This window comes from Triturus cristatus, chromosome 4_2 (genome assembly GCF_964204655.1).
Source record: "Triturus cristatus chromosome 4_2, aTriCri1.1, whole genome shotgun sequence".
Classification (NCBI taxonomy): Eukaryota; Metazoa; Chordata; class Amphibia; order Caudata; family Salamandridae; genus Triturus; species Triturus cristatus.
Window position 1 is genome coordinate 697853639 of NC_140586.1, and position 23464 is coordinate 697877102.

Consider the following 23464-nt stretch of genomic DNA (forward strand, 5'->3'; position numbering starts at 1 on the left):
GCAAATGATGCTGAGATAGAGACTTTATGGGACTGAATAGCATGACAAATAATGTTTTTAAACTTTTTACCTAGAAAACCTAATTTCCGTTGAATACTTTTCATTTAGTTTTATGTGAAAGTGCTGGCACTGATGACTTTGGCCTACAATCTCCTTGTTTGCAAAATTACGTTTTAGGTTTACTGTCTAACCCATCCATTAAACAGCCTGTTAAAAACTGGCTAAATCTAGCAGTTCTCGTTTTCATACTTTACATTCCCCTAAGCTATTAATAGTACCTTCTAATTTCTGCCCCTTGGTGTCTTTTAATGACTGACAAACACTTTTACCTGGCCTTCCAAATCCCTGTGATGAGGACTGTTCTCATGAAATAGCTTGGCACTGAGTAAATGTGACTCTTAAATAAGGATGATCAGAGGGATACAAAACCAGGCCTCCCTCCACTCACACAGTTACTCAACAAAAAGGCCTGATTGCGATTAACACGAAGAAAAAGTCTATATTCTTAGTTTTCTGTGTATCAACTGTACCTCCTGGGTGGTAAAGCTATGCTTATATTATTTTAGTCCTAACCCCCATGTGTGTACATTTATTTGAATAAAACATTCAACCACAGCCATGTCCCAATATTCATAAGAATTAAGGATGATACTGGCACACTAAACATGAAATATATGAGAAAATGTGAGGTGGGTCAGAAAGTGCCTCAGGTAAGCACCCACCACAGAGCTGCTGGTAGGTACTCACCTGTGTGCTCACTTTGTCATCATCGGCACTTTCATGCCAAGAAAATAAAAAGTGACATAACTCCAATAAATGTGAAAATGAGAAAGGTGTAAAAAATAATGATGCTAACTACCAGCTCTCTCCCTTAATGTCTAACAAAGAGTCACCTGAACTCCCCATTAAAATAGGTTGTGAACACCCATCATATGTATTTAATATGTATCTAGTGTTCACACCTAGTTAAAACAACGGCATGTTTATACTATTTTTTCACATTCTCTCACTGGGAGAGAAACGGAGGCTGAGATGCTCATAGTAAAAACTACCTAGCTTTAATGTTTTGCTTTGCTAAGTATCATGGTTAAGAACAAAACACTAATTATATTGCCATTGATTGTAATATACTTGCTGATTTTATTAGATTGTAATTGCTTGAATTTAATATTGTATTGCTATGTTAGTCTATAATATGTTTATAGATGGTAGTGCTCTATCAATTTTCCAAACTAAATAATCTTATTTATGTGGCGATTGGACATTTTAACTAGTTTTGTTTTTACTATTTTAATCATTGAGCATAGTTTTAATTTTCTGCATTATTTTTGTTTTTCTGTATTTATTTGTTGGTTCTTTATTGGGGTAACGCCAAAATCATTGTAGTGACCTGACCTGAAAAGCCAAATAAATGATCCTTCAGTTTTGCCGGCAGGGACACCATTTCCTTTAAGAATGACAGAAAACTTTGTTCCTTTATTATATTGAAAACCTTTTTTTTTAGTCAATTTTCTTAGCAATCCAAACATCCTGTTTCATTAACTCCATTACATTTTTAGGTTGGCTTACCATGCCTCAGAAGAGCCTCCAGTCTTACCCTCTTCTATGCCCATGACGAGATAGTCTCGTCATGGACCCCGCCCGCTAATGAAGCGCCCGGCACAGGAGGGGGAAAGGGCGGGGCACTGAAGGGGTTAATGGGATATAACCATGGGATTAAAGGATGAAAGTGTTATTCAGTAGTTGTAGTAAATGTTTATATCTGAATGAAACCCCCCATATAAAAATGCATGCTAAACAAAAGCATATATGATTAGCAATAATGTATACCTCATGGTCAAATACAAATATAAATCCAATCTCATTAAAATTTAAAATCCATATAGACAAATCAGTATAAAGCAAATCATTTATAAATTGCCTACATTAAAATCAAAGGCCAGTTAGGTGAATCAGTATATGCATCAGACTTTTCTTATGACTGCCCACGTAGGCTGATAACTTATCGGCCAACCAAATATAAAAATGTCAGTAAAGCAAAAATAATGAATTCATTATCCGTTTTTAAAATCCTGATGAATGCAATTGTATTATAACCAAATTAAGGCAGATTGGAAGTATCCATTCTCTCCAGATAGAATGATATGATATACAGAGGAAAAGCAAATGAGTCTCTGTTTCAGTTTGACTCTTGCAGATAAGACACATATCTAAAACTATAGGTGGAATTCTGCATGTCCTTTGGAGAGCATATTTAAAATGTAGGATAGGGATTTTGCCTATAAATAAAGTTCTGGCTTTGCGAGGCTCTGTCCTCTCTGGGAAGGTTTAAAGAACAACGTACCGTTGTTTGCGAGTAATTTCCCAACCAAACTACCCTTTCATGATTCCAAAATCCACTTTTCATACATATCAAGACCAATATCTTGATTTTACAAAATATATTGAGTTCTGGGAGATGGAGATAGTTTCAGGAGCTTTCTCAATCTCCTTCAGGTTCAGTTGGTAAAACCAAGATTTTACATATCTAAATCAAGCTAATTTACACACACTATCCAGTGCTTTCAATTCCATAAAAGGCTTCCTATAGGGGTCAAGCTAGTTATTCAACCATGATCTTACCCAATACAATAAGGGACACAGATCAGCAACGTGCTATGTTCTTCAGCCCTAAGTCAAGATATAAGGAGTCAAAGAAGCTCTTCTTGACATATTTAACACAGATGTTATAAACCGCTTTTCTGTTTTTACTAAACTGGTTAGGCTATTCTTATCTCACCAATCTGCACCATACCAAGCAGCGCCTTGGCCTTTGGCTTAATATATTTGTATTACTGGTTGATAGGACACAGATGTTTTTAATTTTATTATGGCAGAATCTCTGTTATAAAGTCATCTGGCGTTGTGAAATCTGCTGAGAACAAGATAGCGACTTGGCCAAACAGACCCCTAGATAATCAAAGTCACACTCTCTCCAGCTTGATTTCCCCCAATCCCAGTTTTCCTCAGAATGTCCGATGTGGTTTGAATACCATATATTTGGTCATACTGGGGTTTATTTCTAGACCAAGATCATTACACGAGGTGGCACATTTTTTGATGAGAGGTTGTAAGTCCATTGGTGTTTGTGATAAGTCATCTGCAGAAAGACAGTGCAGAAAGTTTGTGATCAGGCAGTTTTTGGCAGTTATTATTACAATCGTATAAGGAATTAATCACCTTGTTAATATAGAGGTTGAGCAAGTTTAGGGCGAGTACACAGTCTTGTCGAACCCCTCTCTCTGTCTTTATCTGATTTGTCAACTCTCCTTTCCTCCGCTACCTGATTTAGGCATAGTTGTCATTTTTAAAGGCGGTTTATTATCTGGAGTAGGTTACTTAACATGTTCATATCCTGAAGACCTTCCACAAGTTGACTTATGGAACCAGATCAATAGCTGCTATTAGATCTACGAATGCTGCATATAGATGTTCTCAGTTCAAAACAACAGTTTTCCATAACAGTAATACAAATCGGAAGACTTGATCTATTGTACTTATCTTCTCCCTAAATGCAGCCTGGAGGTGGGATAAGATCTTAGGTTCCTACATCCGATCATGAACTCTCACCAATATTTGCCTGTAAAAAACCTTCTGTAAATTTTCAGTCAGGCTAATTGGCCTATAGTTCAAGGTGTTATCCCTTTCCCTCCTTTCCCCTTTTTAGGTCTCGCGTGCGTTGCAGGGTAGTGCCTCCGTGAGAGATTTTGTAGGAGAGGACTTTCAGAAGAGGGCTTTAAGCCCCGCCCCTCATTTCCATTGGCCGTCGTCACCGTTTATGGTAAACGGTGGCCTGTCAATTGAAATAAGGGTTTTCTGTTCACTCCCTTTCTCTCCGAGCCGGACTGGCTTGCCTGCTTTGCGTCTGTCGTGAAGACATTTCTTATCAGCTTGTTTATTTAACAAGCTGATAAGAAATGTCTTCACGGGAGCCGTAAAAGAGCATGCACCTAGCGTGCTGTATCCACGCTGGCTTCACGCCTGGAGCATGCGCCAGTCAGCTCTCTCATTGGTCTGTCGCTGGCTGTTGAGTGGACTTCGTGAACTTGAAGCGCTTTGCATGAGCTCCAACAAGGACTTATACATTTATTTTTTGGTAGGCACGGGGAGAATAAGCCATTTGCCCACAATCACAGGATGTTGAGCCAACGAACACTCGAACCTCCTTCCCCAGCTCAACAAGTGCCTAACAACGGTGTTTACCTAATTTCTAAGCGCTTCTAAATTTGGCAGATAATCGAACTGAGGCTCGGTGTTAACGACAAGTATCCAGGGTCCTACAGTGCAATGACCATTGTGGTGGGAACGCGCTACACGGAGAGAGGCTGTAAGAATTAAGGATGGCAAAGGATAGGGAACAGGCTGAAGGCATTTGCAAGACATTTTGAAGCCCCAAGCAAACGTATGTGATTCCTCGCCAGGCAGTCTAGTGCCTGATTATCGGTAGCACTTCAAGCAGCCGTCCAGAGTTTTTTATTGCTGTTCCACCGTCCCCTGCAGAGCTGGGTGTAAGCGCGCATCCTTTTGATCACTGCATTTCTCTGCTTGGCTCTGGGGGTACTTGCTGCAAAATAGCTCGATGGGTTCATGCAATTACTGCTGCTTCCAAGATCTGTGCTGACCTTCCACGCCGCATGTTAATTCATTCCCCTAGGATCAGTAAACGCTAAACGGAGCTCTACAGGGTAATTGCATCCTTCTTTATCTACAGCTACGGGCAGGGATTTAAGTTGTCCGGGTCCTGCCAGTGCACAGCACCTACAGCTCTGAAGAGCAGGTGCTGAGACGGGTCCCTTTGGGGCTCTCCATCAAACATTTTATTTGCTTTTCATGTAACTTTTTTTTTTTTTGCAGTTCTATATTGCGCGAACTCGAAGCGCTTTGCATGAGCTCCAACAAGGATATAAAAAAAGTATTTTTTGGTAGGCACGGGGAGAATAAGCCATTTGCCCAGAATCACAGGATGTTGAGCCAATGAACACTCGAGCCTCCTTCCACAGCTCCAAAGTCGGTAGCACAGACCTATACGCCATAACCTCTCACACACGAACTAAAGCATTTTCAATATTATATAAAACGAAGCCAGAGCTGTGTTTGCACGTTGGATATTTATTTTATGCAACTATTAACCGTTGGCAAAGCCAATAGTCCCAACTTTTAGGTGCATTGTTGCTTGTTTTATTATGTATCTGGAGGCAATAACAAAAGCAGCAAAAATAACAGTCGGGCGGAACACTATGCTAACAACATTTTTAGCATAATGTTTTTAGTCACGCCATTAATTACATCGGCCACGCCCCTTTGTGACCTCCAGTTCTTTCATCCCAGGTAAAGCCCTGGCTACGGGAATGCTGTGGTAAAATGTAGCCAAGTGTGTCCTGTCAGACGCCTCAGTGCGATCACCGGGCTCAATGGGGAGCCCACCCTCGCTCCTTTTAGACCACTGAGACGCCCATTCCAGCCTCTTAATGTGACACAGTCACGTGGTATTGAGGGGAATCCAGCCTAGGAGAATGCTGATCTTGGTCAGGCAATGACGTAATAAGCAAAATAAAACGATAACCGCAGGCGCGGTGCGTCCATTAGGGCGTTGGGGCGTAGCCTCCCCCCCCCCCCCCCCCCCGCAGCGTCGCCCGCAGCGTTGGTGTCTGAAGGGGGTGGGCGGTCCGGCATCATTTGACTGACATGATTGTTAGACTGACCAGGCAGGGGCAACAGGCAGCAGCAAAAGTGCGCATGATTGGGGAAGGTGAGCGAATTGTCGCTCCGTGCCCAGTCATGCGCACCAGTGTCTGCTCTGGCTGGTGCATGCCCATTAGGAGACCGAGGGTTGAGCAAAGGCTCAAACCTCGGTCTCCTAATGGGCAGGCGGGCGAGCAGTAACCGTGCCCTAAGCCAATCCTGGCGCCAGGATTGGCTGAGAGCCCGAGAGGGGCTGTAGGCGCCAACGGACAGACCCGAGGCGGCGCAGACGTGCTGAGGACCTCAGGTAGGATTTTTAAAAAAATGTATGTTCGAGGCATATGAGCTGCAGATTACACACTTAGGATAAGATCGTCATCTGGTGTTGGGCTCGGATGATTGCAGGTTGTGGTCGTCTTCGGAAGAAGCCGTTTGGTCACGAGATAGGTGACTCCTCCTGTGGACAACAGTGCGCATGGGCATCCACTCCATCCTCAGATTGTTTTTTTCCGCCATTGGGTTCGGATGAACTTTTCCGCTCCGGATGAAAACTTTAAAAACCAGCTTCTCGAAGCGAAATTTACACTTCACTCGACATCGACCACTCATCGGACCGGTTCCGGACACGGCTCATGGAAAGGACTCCTTTTAAAAAATGCCCCCAATGTGGAGCAAAGTTCCCGCACAGTGACCACCACCAGGTTTGCAACCTGTGCCTCTCGCCGGAACACGACGAGTCCAGCTGTCCTGCCTGCGCCGCATTCAGATCCAAGAAAACTATCCGGGATCGAAGAGCTCGACGCCATATCATGGCCAGACCAGCTCCAGAACCAGAGGACATCTTTGACGAGGGCCCCGATGTCCCGGAGGAAGATTCCGAGGAACTCCAGATTATATCTGAAGCAGAGGACTCAGACAACCCCATTACTCCTGGGCAGCGCGTGAGTACCTTGACCCCTACCCTCACCCCTCCAAAAAAGGCACCGGTCAAGTCTTCGCCAGCTGGCCCCAGTCGAGACCGAAAACAATCTTCAGAAGCCCCGCCTTCCAGCCCGCCTCTGAAGAAATACAAGCCTTCCAGTGGTTCGGGCCCGAGTAAACCACATATTGCTATACCCCCGCCACCTTCGGCACCGAAGACGCAAGACCTCTCGGCACCGAAGCAAACACAAAGGCCCATTGCCAAGCCGGCATCGAAAGCTCCCAAGCTTAAAGATCCCGTTTCGGCTCCGAAACCATCTTCGGCTCCGAAACCATCTTCGGCTCCGAAACCATCTTCGGCACCGGCACAACTAGCTAAGCGCCATGCTGGAAAAGAGACTGCCGATCATCCAAAACATAGATCGGAATCCAAAAAATCGACACCAAAGCCAACTACTGAGGATCATGAACTTTTCCACCCTGATCCCACACAAAGGAAAATTTATATTAATCCTAAAACCGGACATGTCACGGCTGTGTCATTTAAAAAGAGAAAGCTGGACTCGACACCTTCTCCAGCTCCTAAAAACACAAAGGACTCAGCCACTTCACCCATTTGTCCTTCTTCTCCTGTACCACCTCCTACCCCACCCCCCCTCTCTCCACCTCCTTTACCTCTACCATCTCCTGCACATACACCACCTCCACAGGATGATGATGATATCTTAGGGGGAGGGGGTAATCCGGATGATCTTTATGATCCTAATGATCCTTTCACAGATCTGGACACAGTACCTTTAGACGACTGGGCATACGCACCACTTGATGTTCCTGATAATACTCCATACCCTTCACAGCCCTCACCCCCCGATGACCACCTAGGGTTTGGGCAACTCATCCACAGGGCAGCACTTTATCATGGCGTCACCTTACATTCAGATGCGCCTGAAGAAGATTTCTTGCTTGACACGTTTGAACAGTCTCAAAAAACAGTTCAAATCTTACCTATGATCAAAGGGGTCATAAAGCATGCACCAGAGGTCTTTAAAGACCCCGTACACACCAGGGTACTTAACCCCAGATTTGAAAAGAAATATAGACCTGCGCCAGAGGACCCTGCTTACATTAAAGGATAGCTCCCTTTAGACTCTTTATTGGTTTCCAATGCCAGGAAGCGGACTAACTCCCAAACAACCGGAGACACACCGCCCACAGACAAAGAGTCTAAGTTATTAGAGGCCTCAGGTAAAAGGGTTGCAACACAAGCAGCTAACCATTGGCGTATTGCCAACACACAAGCCCTGCTGGCACGCTATGACAGGGCTCATTATGATCAATTGGAAGGCCTTTTACAACACTTACCAGATCAGTATAAGTCCCAGGCCAATGACCTCATCCAAGAAGGAAAGCTCATATCCAATGCATCAATTAAATGTGCACTAGACGCTGCGGACACTGCCTCTGGGGCAATCAACACCAGTGTCCTTCTTAGACGCCATGCATGGCTACGTATTTCAGGCTTTAAGCCAGAAGTACAAACTACAATATTAAATCACCCATTCAACCAACAACAGTTATTTGTGCCAGCAGTAGATACTGCATTAGAAAAAATGAAGAAGGATACCGAGACTGCTAACAGTCTCCACAAACACATGGCTCCTTTCGACGCTCCTTCTATAGAGGAGCCTCCAAAAATACTGGAACAGACAGCTCCTCCAATTTCAAAACCTCTACGCAAACATCCCCCAATAGAGGATATTTTCGAGGAGGATATAGGGGAAACAATACTTAAGGGAGAGGTCGAAGTAATGCCAACACTCGTACCTCCCCCACCACTAAACAATGACTTTCCTCCACTCCCCCCAGACCATTCCACTCCAGTCGGGGGAAGACTCACACAATTCCTAAATGTCTGGAACTCCATTACTACAGACAAGTGGGTAAGACAAATTATCCAATTTGGTTACTGCCTACCACTCACAAATACCCCACCCAACATACCCCCCAGACATCATCCAATGTCACAAGAACATCTTACACTCCTCAAGCAAGAAGTTCTTTCCTTACTTCAAAAATGTGCAATAGAGCCAGTTCCACTCCAACATCAGGGCACAGGAGTATACTCTCTATACTTCCTAATCCCCAAAAAGGACGAGACGTTAAGACCCATACTCGACCTCCGACTACTCAATCAGTATATTCACTCGGATCATTTCCACATGATCACTCTTCAGCAAGTGCTCCCACTACTACAACAAGGCGATTTCCTTGCCACACTAGACCTCAAGGACGCCTACTTTCACATTCCCATGCACCCTGCTCACCGGAAGTACCTAAGATTTGTGGTGGACGGACAGCACTATCTGTTTACTGTCCTCCCATTCGGAGTGACTACTGCGCCCAGAGTCTTTACAAAATGCCTAGCAGTAGTAGCAGCACATCTCTGGAGACAACAAATTCATGTCTTCCCTTATCTCGACGATTGGCTCATAAAAGCCAATTCATTCAGCAAATGCGTTCTACATACTCACCAAACTATCCAAATCTTACACAACCTGGGATTTACCATCAATTATCCCAAATCTCAACGACATCCCTCCCACATACATCAATATCTGGGAGCTACCATAAATACCTCCAAAGCCATAGCTTACCCCAGCCCAACCAGGATAGCCAACATACAAGCTCTCATCTTAAAATTCAAACCCCAACACTCTCTTCCAGCCAGAGTGTTCATGCGACTATTAGGCATGATGGCCTCATGCGTCTTCATTGTGCCTTACGCACGACTTCAAATGCGTCCCTTACAAGAGTGTCTCGCACGTCAGTGGAATCGGGCTCACGGACAACTCTCCGATCTGGTGTTGGTGGACAGCCGCTCCCATCGCTCACTAACCTGGTGGAACACCATAAACCTGTCCAAAGGGAGAACGTTCCTAGAGCCTCTTCCAAAGATAGTGCTGACAACTGACGCATCTCTTACAGGGTGGGGAGCCCATCTCCAAGGACACACCACTCAGGGCAAATGGACCACACAACAAAAACTGCTCCATATCAATTACCTAGAACTTCTAGCAGTGTTCCTGGCGTTGACGTCATTCCAACCCCATCTAAAGAACAAGGCTGTCCTAATCCGGACGGACAACATGACAGCCATGTATTACATACAAAAACAGGGGGGGGACACACTCTCTCCAGCTCTCACACCTAGCACAGAGCATTTGGAGATGGGCAATTCCCCAAAACATCTACCTACTTGCAGAACACCTTCCAGGGGTTCACAACCAAATTGCCGATTTGTTGAGTCGACAGACACAGCAAATCCACGAATGAGAATTACACCCACAAGTCCTACTCCCATTCTTCCACAAATGGGGTCAACCAGACATAGACCTGTTCGCCACACACGAAAACGCAAAATGCCCAACCTTCGCCGCCAGGTATCCCCATCCACAGTCAAAGGGCAATGCGATATGGATGAACTGGTCAGGCAGATTTGCGTACGCTTTTCCGCCTCTCCCACTCATTCCATTCGTAGTACGCAAGCTCAGGCAACAGTCCCTCAAGCTGATACTAGTGGCTCCTACTTGGGCACGTCAAACCTGGTTCACAACACTACTGGAACTCTCCTTAGTTCCCCATCAAAAGTTGAACCTCTCCCCGTCCTTGCTAACCCAGAACCATGGAGAAATCAGACACCCAGATCCATAACAACTCAACCTAGCGATCTGGCTCCTGAAGTCCTAGAGTTCGGTTACCTCAACCTCCCACCGGACTGCATGAATATTATTAAAGAGGCCAGAAGGCCTACTACCAGAGCGTGCTATGCAGCTAAATGGAAAAGATTTGCCATTTACTGCTCTAACAATGATATACGCCCACTAGAAGCCTACTAGACGCATCCATCCAAAACATCATTTGCTACCTACTACACTTGCAAAGATGTAATCTAGCGTATTCTTCCATACGACTCCACCTAGCAGCATTAGCAGCCTATTTGCAAAATCGCCAACACTTGTCACTATTTAAAGTGCCCGCGATCAAAGCCTTCATGGAAGGTCTTAAAAGAATCATTCCTCCAAGACTACCACCCTCTCCAGAGTGGAATCTAAATATTGTGCTCACTAGGCTAATGGGTCCTCCATTTGAGCCTCTACATAAATGCGAGCTACAATTCCTTACATGGAAAGTGGCTTTCCTTATTGCTATCACATCCCTTAGACGGGTAAGTGAATTACAAGCATTAACCATACAAGAACCATTCCTACAGTTACATCGTAACAAAGTGGTTCTTAGAACAAATCCAAAGTTCCTGCCAAAAGTCATTTCTCCATTCCATCTTAATCAATCAGTCGAGCTACCAGTATTCTTCCCAAATCCCAATTCTGTAGCTGAACGGGCTCTTCATACCTTAGACGTTAAAAGAGCCCTTCTTTATTACATCGACAGAACCAAATCTTTCCGCAAAACCAAACAATTGTTTGTAGCCTTCTACCCACCACATAAAGGCAACCCCATTTCCAAATCCGGGATAGCCAGGTGGATAGTTAAATGTATCCAAATTTGTTACCAAAAGGCTAAACGCACTCTTACAGTTCCCCCTAGAGCGCACTCCACACGCAAAATAGGGGCTGCCATGGCATTCTTGGGAAACATTCCCTTAGAAGATATTTGTAAGGCAGCCACATGGTCAACACCACACACCTTCACTAAACACTACTGTGTTGACGTGCAAGAAAAGCAACAAGCTTCTGTGGGTCAGGCTGTCCTTAAAACCTTATTCCAAACTGCTGCAACGGATACAGGTGGCCACCGCTAAGGGAGATACTGCTGTATAATCTATCCTTAGTTTGTGATCTGCAGCTCATATGCCTCGAACGGAATATGCTACTTACCAGTATGCATCTGTTCTTGGCATGTAGAGCTGCAGAGCCACACACGCCCACCCGCCTCCCCGGGACCTGTATCCGTTCCAGAATTGTCTCACTTGGACATTACACATGGACATCCTTTTCTTTATTCTGACACACTCCATCATTTTCCATCATGGCGAAAAACAATCTGAGGATTGAGTGGATGCCCATGCGCACTGTTGTCCCGAGGAGGAGTCACCTATCTCGTGACCAAACGGCTTCTTCCGAAGACAACAACAACCTGCAATCATCCGAGCCCAACACCAGATGGCGATCTTATCCTAAGTGCGTGGCTCTGCAGCTCTACATGGCAAGAACAGATGCATACTGGTAAGTAGCATATACCTCTAACCCCCCCCCCGGGCGACATCCACCCCCCCCGGGCGACATCCATCGTCCGCCCCCCCCCCCCCCCCGGGCTACATCCACCCCCCACGGGCGACATCCACCCCCCCCTGGGCGACATCCCGCCCAAACCCCCCCCGGCGACATCCACCCCCCCCCCCCCCCCCGGGCGACATTCCCCCCCCCCGGGCAACATCCCCCCCCCCCCCCCCCCCCCCCGGCGACATCCATTCTTCTAACTAGCGTTCTAAAAATCCCATTCTGTCTTTAACTAATTCAAGATCATGTCCCTATCTATTGTGTCGTTTTATTATACTTTCTATCATAGGGTGTGCAGGAAATATGTTTCCACTTGATTGTCATGTTCCTTACTCTTTTCGAGAGCACGTCTGTCGCTTACCTCCCTTCATATTGCATGTGCACCGCCCCTTACTAAAGAGCCCCTCCCTCGCAAGACACCTGGCCATGTGGGCAAGGGCAACATCCTCCACCCCCCGCCCGGGCGACATCCACCCCCCCCCCCCCCCCCCGGGCGACATCCACCCCCCCCCCCCCCCCCCCCGGGCGACATCCAACCCCCCCCCCCCCGGGCGGCATCCACCCCCCACGGGCGACATCCACCCCAACCCCCCCCCCGGCGACATCCACCCCCCGCCCCCCCCCCCTCCCCGGGCGACATCCTCCCCCCCCCCCCGGGCGACATCCATTCTTCTAACTAGCGTTCTAAAAATCCCATTCTGTCTTTAACTAATTCAAGATCATGTCCCTATCTATTGTGTCGTTTTATTATACTTTCTATCATAGGGTGTGCAGGAAATATGTTTCCACTTGATTGTCCTGTTCCTTACTCTTTTTGAGAGCACGTCTGTCGCTTACCTCCCTTCATATTGCATGTGCACCGCCCCTTACTAAAGAGCCCCTCCCTCGCAAGACACCTGGCCATGTGGGCAAGGGCAACCTGGTGACAAACAAGGCGGAACAGCCGCTGTGGCGGGCGCTGAATTAATCAGGATTTTGGCCAACATGCTCTGAGCGTGTCACTTCACTTGATTAAATTAGAAAGCCAACCAACGAAGCTACGCATGGACAAGGGGTAGCGGCTAGCAAAGTGCATCATGGGAAGCGGCCTGACACCCGAGGAAGAAAAAAACAGAGGGTGCAAAGCTAATAAAGAGGTCCCATAAAATAGAGGTACGACTTCAGAGTGCTGATGGTGAGTAACTGGAAAGCACAGATTGGTAACAAAATGACAACAGGCAAATACAGATGATTCTGTGTGCCTTGTGTACGGTGCTCCTACCTCTATTTACGAATCTCTGGGATTTGGAGTAACAAGCATTGCCAAAGTCAATACGTTTGGTGTCGGCTACCAGACTTTTGGCTTTGCTGTTTTGTTTTGTCTTGGTTTTTTGACACTTTATTCTTATGGAAGCTGATTTGCAATTGCTAATCAAACCCAAACATTGGCTAAAAACAAAAATATTTTTGGGGTATTGGAATTTGCTTCTTTGACTGGTGTAGACCACCAAATGCACTGTACACTCCTCGCATACTCTTACTTTTACCTACGTTTTTGTCCTATGCGTTGACCCACGAATGCCACCCGTGTGAACAGGTAGTGCTGCTAACATGTATAGGAAAAAGTACATGCAATTCATTCATGCATGTATGGTTGGTGAAGGTATTACTAACTACTTTCAAAACTGCTTTTTTAGGTCTCGCCTGAGCCAGCGCTTTGGCGCTGCTCTGGCGAGAGCTATAGAAAGCGGGATTTGGAAGTGCAAACTAGTGTTTTTCAGGCCGCCAACTACAGTGCATGTGCGGCGGGCACGCGCACCATTTGTCAGCCTGCTGATCACTTTCGCGGCCGCTTTGATGTTCTCAGTAAGCCGCGCGGCCACTGAGAACATCAAAGCGGCCGCGATAGTGCTCACCATATGCCAGCCTTCCCTGTGTTGCTTTATCACTCACCCCCCCCCCCTCCTTCCATGTTACCCGAGTACCTGGCGTTTTGTAATGGTCCTCTCTCTATTTTCATTTCAGCTTTCCACCTTTTTTAATACTCACTCAGACACTTTAATTTTTACCCACATTAACCTAAAATAGATGTCCACATATTTTGAGTATGATTTTGATCAAGCAATCTGAACGCCATTGGTAAGAAGTTGCTACTCTTAACTTGCAGCATCTGTAAACCGAAACTCTACACATAAACCTAGTTTTGTTTAAATATAGACAGTTGTGTTTTCTGTCACCTTCAGTCACTCACCAGATTATTAGTTTGCAATTTATTTTATTTATTTATGGTATTTGTAAAGCGCAACACTCATCCCAAGGGATATCACGGCGCTAAGACCAGATGAAAACAGCGGACGGTTAGAAAGGGTTTTTTAATGATGGAAAGGAAACCGGTAAGTCTTAAGCTTTTTTCGAAACAACAGATAGTTGGTTGTATGTCTGAGATCGTTGGGCAGCTCGTTCCATCTCTTGGCCGCTAGGTAAGAGAAAGAGCGGCCGCCCGTTCTTACTTTATATATGCGTTTAGTCCTAGCCAATGCTGCATTAGTGGAACGTAGGTTCCTGGTAGGAACATAGAATTCCATTCTATCCTGGAGTATGGTAGGACCCGTCCTATACAGGGCTCTATGGGCGTGACAGAGCAGCTTGAAGGCAGCCCTCTGGCGCACAGGGAGCCAGTGAAGTGTTCTCAGGCATTCCGATGCCGAGTCTAATTTGCCCTTATCACAGATCAATTTGGCGGCTGCATTTTGCAGTACTTGTAGGCGAGAGAAGAGGTGTTCGTTCATCCCCACAAATAATGCATTCCCGTAGTCAAGACGGCTGACCAATAGGGCTTGGGTAACTGAGCGTCTACAGTTCAGTGGTATCCATGGGAATAGTCTCGCTAGGAGCTTCAAGATGGCGAAGCCTTTGCCACAAAGAGATTGTACATGGTCTTTCATGGATAACTCATCATCCATAGTAATTCCCAGATTTCTGGCATGTTGTTTAGGGGTGGGAGCCTGACCCAGAGCTGAAGGCCACCATGAGGCATCCCAGATTCGTTTGGCTCCCCCAAATAGCAGAATCTCCGATTTTCCAGCATTCAGCTTCAGGCAGTGGGCATGCATCCATTGAGCCATTTCAGCCAAACAGCCTTGTAGTTTGGTTTTGGTGATTGCTGGTTTTTCATTTAAGGCCACTACTAGCTGCGAGTCATCCGCATACGAGCACATGCCGATGCCCCATTTCCTTCCAATGTCAGCCAGAGAGGACATATAAACATTGAAAAGTGTGGGGCTCAGAGATGCGCCCTGGGGGACCCCGCAGTCAATGGGGGTGGTGTTAGACTGAAATTGACCCATGTGTACAGTCTGGGAGCGGGCACTCAGGAAGGAGTGTAACCAGTTTAAGGCATTGGACTGTATTCCTTTATGTTGAAGTATATTCAACAGGCATTGATGGGAGACCGTATCAAATGCCGCTGACAGGTCGAGCAGTATTAGTGCCACCGATCCTCCTTGGTCGGTGTGAGACCTAATACTGTCCGAGACTGCCAGCAACGTGGCCTCAGTGCTATTATTGGCTCTAAAGCCTGTCTGGGTGGGGTCCAAAAGGGAGTTGGTTTCCAGATATTTGGTCAGTTGGACATTGACCAGTTTTTCCAGGACTTTGGAGAGGTATGGAAGTTGAGAAATGGGTCTGTAATTCTCAGGATTAGCGATATCGGAGCCTGCCTTCTTCAGAAGGGGAATAACAGCTGCGTGTTTCCAGGCATTAGGGAATATGGCAGTTTTAAGCGATTTATTGAAGATTCGAGTGACTAAAGAGCAGAGTGTAGGTGCAATCTTGGAGAACACGAAATGGGGGCAAGGGTCCAAGGGGGAGCCTGACTTAACTGACTGCATTGCTGTTAGGACATCGGCTACTAATAGGGGTTCAAAATCCAATAGACGAGGGATATCTGAAGAAAGTGAGTCGGATCCAATGAGTTTTTTAGCATTTGTATCATCAGTTTGAGGAGAGAAATCAGAATAGATTTTCTTAATTTTTTCTGAAAAAAAGGTGCTGATGCGGTTACAAGCCTCAGTCGAGGGTTTAAGTGTTTGGGAAATGGTAGCAGGTTTACTCAGTTCTTTCACTATTTTGTATAGCTCTTTCGTGGAGTTACTATTCTCCTCTATACGCTGAGTGAGGTAGTCTTTCTTAGCCTGCCTGATAGCTAGGGTGTACTTTTTACGATTGTTGGTGCAATTAAGTTTGAGTTTAGGTTTAGCTATTTTGTCCTTTGATTGCCTCCATAGATGTTCGAGCTTTTGGCATTCTCTTTTTAGATTTTTGAGATAGTGTGTACCATTTTTCTGTAGGAGCCTTTTCCTTAATTGTCCGTCTGGGGGCTATTTTATCTAAGGTTTGCAGCATGGCAGCATCGAGGGATGCAACGTCCTTACATACGGAAGCGTTGGTGGGTAATTCGAGGTCAGCCACCTGGAAATATGTGTTGAAGTTTAAATCCTCGACTAGTCTCCAAGCTCGTTTGGCAATTGTTTGATCGTTTTTGGGTTTCTGGGGTTTGCAGGGGACATTAAGTGAGAAAGATATGAGAAAGTGGTCAGACCAGGATAATGGCTGAATTTCCTTTACATGAGTGGATGCAATATTTGTAAATAGTAGATCCAGTGTATGACCAGCAATATGAGTGGGGCCTGTGATCCATTGCTTCAAATTAAGTATCTCCATGTCCTGTTTTAATTGTGAGGTGCCCGAGGCCTCTGCTATTTCATAGTGGGTGTTGAAATCTCCCACAATGATGTAGTTCTGAAATTTCAGGCAAAGGGGTAAGAGTTGATTGAGTAGTTTGGCTCCAAGGTTAATTTGTTGACCTGGGGGATTGTATATTACAGCTCCAGCCAGTATGTTAATGCCCTCGTGGAGGATTCTGAAGGATAAGGTCTGATGTTCGCAATAAGGGATAATTGGTTCCACTAAACATGTTAGCTGCTCTTTGAATATCACAGCCACTCCTCCTCCTTTTTTCCCAGATCTATCTTTTGTTATAATTTTGTAATTGACGGGCAGAGCATTAGCTAAGTCCGGGGCATTATGGTCGGACAGCCATGTTTCCGTAATAAAGAGTAGATCTGGGGTTTTTGAAGTAAGCATGTCCCAGATGTCTAAAGCATGTTTGGGTAAGGATCTGGTGTTAAGATATAGGCAGTTTAGCGTCATGTTGCTCTTAGCGTGGATTGAGTGGTTACTCAGTTGAGAGATATCCATGCTCGACCAATGGCAGGCAAGGCAGGAGAAGGGCCCGTATGCTAGGCCTGGTTCCACTCTGCAGCAGGGCTCACTAGCATTGCCCCCTTTGCCTGCAAGTGCCAGTAAATCCTGTCTTGAATAATGGAGAGAATTTGCTTAACTCCTGTAGGGGGCATAGCCCCTGGCCCCGGCCGGTCGCGGACGGGCGCAGACGGGCTTGCCTTTGGCACGCCGCCGGCACGCCCGCTGCGCGCGTCCGCTGCACGCTCGCCAAAACATTGCTTTTAACCCCAGTGCCCTGGAAGTGGTGGGGGGAGGGGGAGGAGTTGAGCCCGAGGTCCACCCTCCGTGTGATCGGCACTTGCCGCAACGGACCGGGGTGCAGGGCAGCTCCAACAATTAGCAAGTAAGGTTTCAAGAGTTTTACGGTAATCACAGTGTTAAAACCAGCATTAAAACCAGTTAAAAGTGATTTAAAAAGAAATCATGTGCAAAGGTGCAGTTTATACAATACTTGAGGCGCGTTTCACACCGCTAGCAGCATCACCTGCGTCCGCTGCGCGCTCGCCAAAACATTGCTTTTAACCCCAGTGCCCCGGAAGTGGTGGGGGGAGGGGGAGGAGTTGAGCCCGAGGTCCACCATCCGTTTGATCGGCACTTGCCGCAACGGACCGGGGTGCAGGGCAGCTACAACAATTAGCAAGTAAGGTTTCAAGAGTTTTACGGTAATCACAGTGTTAAAACCAGCATTAAAACCAGTTAAAAGTGATTTAAAAAGAAATCATGTGCAACGGTGCAGTTTATACAGTACTTGAGGCGCGTTTCACACCGCTAGCAGCATCACCTGCGTCCGCTGCGCGCTCGCCAAAACATTGCTTTAAACCCCAGTGCCCCGGAAGTGGTGGGGGGAGGGGGAGGAGTTGAGCCCGAGGTCCACCCTCCGTGTGATCGGCACTTGCCGCAACGGACCGGGGTGCAGGGCAGCTCCAACAATTAGCAAGTAAGGTTTCAAGAGTTTTACGGTAATCACAGTGTTAAAACCAGCATTAAAACCAGTTAAAAGTGATTTAAAAAGAAATCATGTGCAAAGGTGCAGTTTATACAGTACTTGAGGCGCGTTTCACACCGCTAGCAGCGGCAGCATCACCTGCGTCCCATCTATTTTGCATTTTGAATATTTTATAGATGGTACCTCTGACCGCTAGATGTGCTTGTTTTATATTTTTACTATAAAACGATTTGAAAAAATGTGTCATGAAAAACTAACTTTGCCAAAGAACACAGAGCATCCTCGTATACCTCCCCAAATACCAGGGCAGCGGTTTTAGACTGGAGCTCGACAATTCCCCTCCAGATTGTAAGAAACATCTGGAAATAAAGTAAGACTAATCTAACCAAATAACTGACACTTTATTTTCATAGAAATTGATTGGATCGTCCTTAATTGCTTTGTATCAAGGTCAGCGCTATTTAAAGGCACATTCATACAATCCGATTGCTCTACAGCCCTGTTTCTTACCCGTTTGAACTCTGAGGGTCCCCACTGAATCACAAACCCCTGCCTAAGCAATGCCTACTATCTGACTCGCAAAAGAATGTGCAAACACCCAGACACAAGAATACGTTAGACAAATGCACATATTAGGGTCTATTTTATTGAATTCAGAAACAAAAGATGTTGACATTTTAATGGGAAGATTTAGCTTTTCAGTACTTTTATTTTTAAAAGACGAAGCCTTATTCGAGTCTTAACTTTTTTACTTCTGGGGACCTCCAATGAAACAGTTTTAGTAGCCACGGATCTTTGCCTAACCGATTTTTTTTTTTTTTACGATTTGAACCCCAAAAGAATTCACAATAATACAGAAACTAGTATACATCAAACAAATACATTGGGAAGTATTTTATTTAATTCACAAACCAAAAACGCAGACATTTTAATAGGGAGGTTTGAGCTTTTTCAACATTTAGCTTTATTTCTAAAAACTGAATTTATGTGCTCGATTATGCACATCACGTGGTCTTCTTTGCTCCCCATACCTGCTCTCTTTTTTTGTCGGTGCAAGCAGCTGCTGCTTCATTTGAGGCCACCAATCATCCATGTTAGATTACGTCTGCTGTTCTAGCGCTGCTCCCACAAATCATAAGGATTCCAACTTAATATTTTTACATTTTAGAGAGAATTTAAAGCATTCGATGCAATTTTGCGTTTTTATGTACAGGTAATTAATCTAATAGTTTATTTTTTAAACTGTCGCGGACACTCTGAGAATGCGTTGCGAACCCCAGGGATCTGCTGACCACAGGTTAAGAACCACTGCACTACAGTCATGCTAAAGACTGACGTTAAGTCCCTCAAGCTCCAATTCATTGAGTCGTTCAGCTTACATGCTTGCACATGTGACATTTCATAAGTTAAATGACCCTTTAAAATGACTTACGAAGGAATAGGAAAAAATGCCCCCTCCCCCCACACTCACACACACATTTTATCCCTTCTCTCCCGCTAAACTCCTGGCCAGAGTGGGGATCTATTAAATGCAACAGTTAGTAAAGAGGCACTGGAATAATTTTCAAAGTGCGGGAACTGCCACCAATGTGGTATTGGTTAAGTCATAGGGGTATGAAAAACCCAAGTGTTACACAGATGTGCAGCAAATGAGCTGCACCTATTCAGCAGGTGAATGGTGGGCGAGTGTTGTCCAGTGGTGCTTTTTATCCCGAGCATGTGACTAAAGTATGGTGTGCTACGATACTGCCTTTTACAGAGAGCACATTTTTCATTTAAATGGACTCTTGAAACAGGCACTCAATTTCCATCAGTCATGCAGCTTGATTGATAAACCTATGTGGCTTATAGGTATAAACAATAATGTGAAATTGAAAATGTTTGCATATTTATCATTTGTGCATCACACAAGTAAAGTGTCTTTGTTTTGATCTTATGAAAATCTTTGTTTCACTCACACTTCAGAATAAATTAAAAACGAAATGTCTTTTTAACTTTTCTTGCTGCTGACAAATTTTGAAATATTTGTAAAATTAATTTGCAAGTATTTACATTGTTTTGTGTATTAGAAAACATTTGACACCCTGCAGCTTTTTCTTTTATACTTAATGTACTCCAGCAGGATTGTCACTTCGTTCACATTAAAAATAAGCATTGGCATAGCCAATAGGTCTCGCTTTTGGGACCTTATATGTATTTAGTTATGCAGCACAATATCCTTGGTGCAACAACATCAACTGTTGCATGGCTAAACACTTATAAGGTCCCAAAGGCGAGACCTATTGGCTATGCCAATGCTTGCTAACCTTCTTGCTTTCTCAAATTTGCTTGAAAATGCACCATTTGCCCACTCTTTTTTTCAAAATTTTCTCGGGGGAAACCCCCGAACCCTCCTTATGCCGATCGGGCTCGTTCGCTTGCCGCGGTGCGCTCCACCACACATTTTACGCCACACCACTTTCAAATGTCACCAGCCGCCCCTGGATAAACGACTCGAGGTAAAAGTGTGGCTTAGATGCGCCACGAACAGCTTCAAATATGTGGAATCGCAAGAGAAGGCAAGGAATGGCAAAGGGCGGGGTTAGAGGGGGAATACAGGGGAACCTTATTTTAATCGTGGCAGGAGGGAGGATAAAACAATCTCCCTTCGTTCTAATTATGTGGCACAGTAACAAATATTGTCAAAGCCAATTACTCTCGCCTAAACTAATTTAATTGGCTTTGTCAATGTGATTTTTAGCAATGTTGCACAGCGGCTGATCTAAAAGTTTGTTTCCCTGGCGAATATTACGGTGAAGTTGTAAATCCCCCGCTTAATTTAAGAAAGAGTCAAACAGTGAAAATCTTGCATTGAATTAACTGCTGCTTAGTTGTATTCTCCCAATTATATATGCATAGCTGCAGATTGCCTAGCCAGTTGGGTGACTGTCAGCTGGTCTGTGTGTTTTGAGCACCAATCATGCTGGAACCTGTTGCTTTATAATAATTTGGGATAGTGAAACTACAAGTACCAACTTACTAAATGGGATCAGCGGGGCTTGCCTTCCCGAGCTCCGCTCCCCCGGAGTCCCCCCCACTCCCCCCTCACAATCCTGTAACCCATGTTATTCAGACTGACGCTAATTACACATTGGATTACATTTGTGGCAGCAACAGCATGACACTTTCTTTCCCTTGTAGCGCAGCGTAAACATTTTCGTGCCCTTGAGGGGGCTCTGTACCATCGGATAGTTCTCTAGGTTCGGAGTTCAACACATGATAAATGGCACCTATCACAGGTTTTCAATTTCCAAATGGGGGATAGCATGCGCATTTGGTGCTTTCGACACCAGAATCTGTATGTCCTGATAATTACTCGGTATTTCCAATGTATGTCTGCATGCGGGGGTCAACAGGGGGTAAAAGACATTGTCATTTACTACTACATTGTCATTTACTACGACATTACTTGATTAATGCTTCACAAAGGGAAAAAAAAAAAATTTCAATGCCAATAGCTCAAAACAATGTCATTGCGAGACCTATTGCTTTGTAAATGCTTGTTATATATTGGGATAATCCTCCCCTTTCCTCGAATCAGGAATATTTGCACCAGCTGCAATGGCAGTAGACAATAAATTTACATACAGGGCCAATACCACGGCCTCGGATCAAAGACAGTGTTATGTATTTGAGAGTGCTTATATGATTTTTGCCCTAGCCTCCTTCCAAAGCAGTTTCTACAATGACCTGTATTGACTTGTAGCAGTATTTCTGGATGACATCCTTGTTTTTCGTTAACTCTGCTTACTGGCACCTTTTTGAACACGCCGCGAATGGCGCAAAGGTGTGCAATTGTCTAAACTATTCTAAGATAATGTGCATTTTGTTGGCAAAAATCATCCTCTCTGGGCTGCAGTCTTTTGCCCCTGTACATAACTGTTGGCCTGGGCAAGGTGCATACTGTACTAGAGTGGCTGGCACTGCATAATATCAAACATTGTTGTTGATTATGGTACTTTCACATGTGTTTTTTAGTTAGCTATATTCGTATCATGACATTGACTGATTTGGCACTGAAAAGACAAAGTGTTAATGTGAAATACAATCACAGCCGTCTGTTATTGTATAGAACACCCTTTCTGGTTGCATCCCATCCTATGCATGAAATGCCACATACTGTGGACATAGAGTTGTTACATTTTTGCCCTAGGAATTGTGCATTTCCAGTCTTCTTCATTCACCAAGGAACAGCATTGAGTGAGCCACCATTTCAGAAACATTTGTCTGTTTAAGAACAACTATACAATTTTTGAAGAGCTTTCAAACGATCATGGAAGATTCCATCACAGTTGAGACCGGAAAAACGTGGGCTGCTGCACTGATCAGAGCTGAGATCCTAGATTTATTTTGAAGCATAAATCCGTGTCTGGTTCAAATCTTCTTTTAGTTGGGCTTTACGCTCACTTAAAATCCCATGCCCAATGCCTAGACTTCCAGGTACCTCTGAAAGAAAAGAGACCATCTTTATTCCAGTGGCGGCTCCTCTGCTAAGGCGCAGGAGCGTCGCCCCACTGTCTGGGCAGCAAAGAAAGGAAAAAATAAAATAATAGAATGTTATTATTATTTTATTTTTTCCTCCTGCTGCGGCAGTGCTGAGGGGGCGGGTCTGAGCTGCAGGGGAGAAGTGGTAGACACTCCTGTGCACAGTGACTGTTTGGTCAGCCCTCTCGGGCTGCCCAGAACAGTCATGTGCACTCCCCTGTTCTCCATGCAGGCTGCATTACAGCCTGCATGGGGAACATGCCCAACCCTACAGCCCCTGGCTGAGCGCCGTGTCGTGGAGCTCAGACCAATCGCACCGCTCCATTGGAGCGTTGTGATTGGCTTAAGGGTGGGAGCCTTGCTACCTGCTTCCTGTTCTGACCTGGAGTTGGACACAGGCAAGCAGGAGAGAAGACGGCAACGGCAAGGTAAGTTTTATTTTTGTATTATATATATTTTTTATTTTAGCAGCCCGCAAGCCCCCCCCTCTACACCCTGCGTCCGCCCCCCACCCGTGAGCCGTGCCAGCCGCCCCTGCTTTATTCCCATTGGCTTCATGCCCTGTCCTGAAGATGCCTCTGAGATGGTAAAGGGGCTATCCTTTATCCCATTGACCGGCTCATTGCAAGAGTACATGGCCAGGTTTGTTACTAAATTCAACAATTAGCAAAACCATCTAAAGTGTTGCCACACCCCAGAAATAAGAATGACCACAGATCAACTCTGGCAGCCATCCATTTGTGAAATACGTACTTCAGTAAAATCAAACTAT

The 23464-nt window shown here is 45.2% G+C and overlaps 1 protein-coding gene across 4 annotated transcripts in view; it reads left to right on the forward strand.

Moving 5' to 3' along the window:
* Nucleotides 1–23464, forward strand: part of USP24 (ubiquitin specific peptidase 24) — a 2082369-nt gene that overhangs the window by 250207 nt on the left and 1808698 nt on the right. The window lies entirely within an intron of this gene.